Below are 279 nucleotides of genomic sequence, written 5' to 3' on the forward strand. Positions count from 1 at the left end.
TAATAAAAAAATTCAATATAATTAACCAAAATACTTAATAAATGGTCCAACTTGTGGATACCACAGTATTAGCTAATGGTAATTGAGAGGTAAGGAACGATCTCACCAAGAATCGAAGTCTGGGGTGTATGGAGGAGACGCTGATGCACCCCAGACTTCGATTCTTGGTGAGATCGTTCCTTACCTCTCAATTACCATTAGCTAATACTGTGGTATCCACAAGTTGGACCATTAATTAAGTATTTTGGTTAATTATATTGAATTTTTTGATTATTTTGT

Source organism: Anomaloglossus baeobatrachus, chromosome 3, assembly GCF_048569485.1.
Source record: "Anomaloglossus baeobatrachus isolate aAnoBae1 chromosome 3, aAnoBae1.hap1, whole genome shotgun sequence".
Classification (NCBI taxonomy): Eukaryota; Metazoa; Chordata; class Amphibia; order Anura; family Aromobatidae; genus Anomaloglossus; species Anomaloglossus baeobatrachus.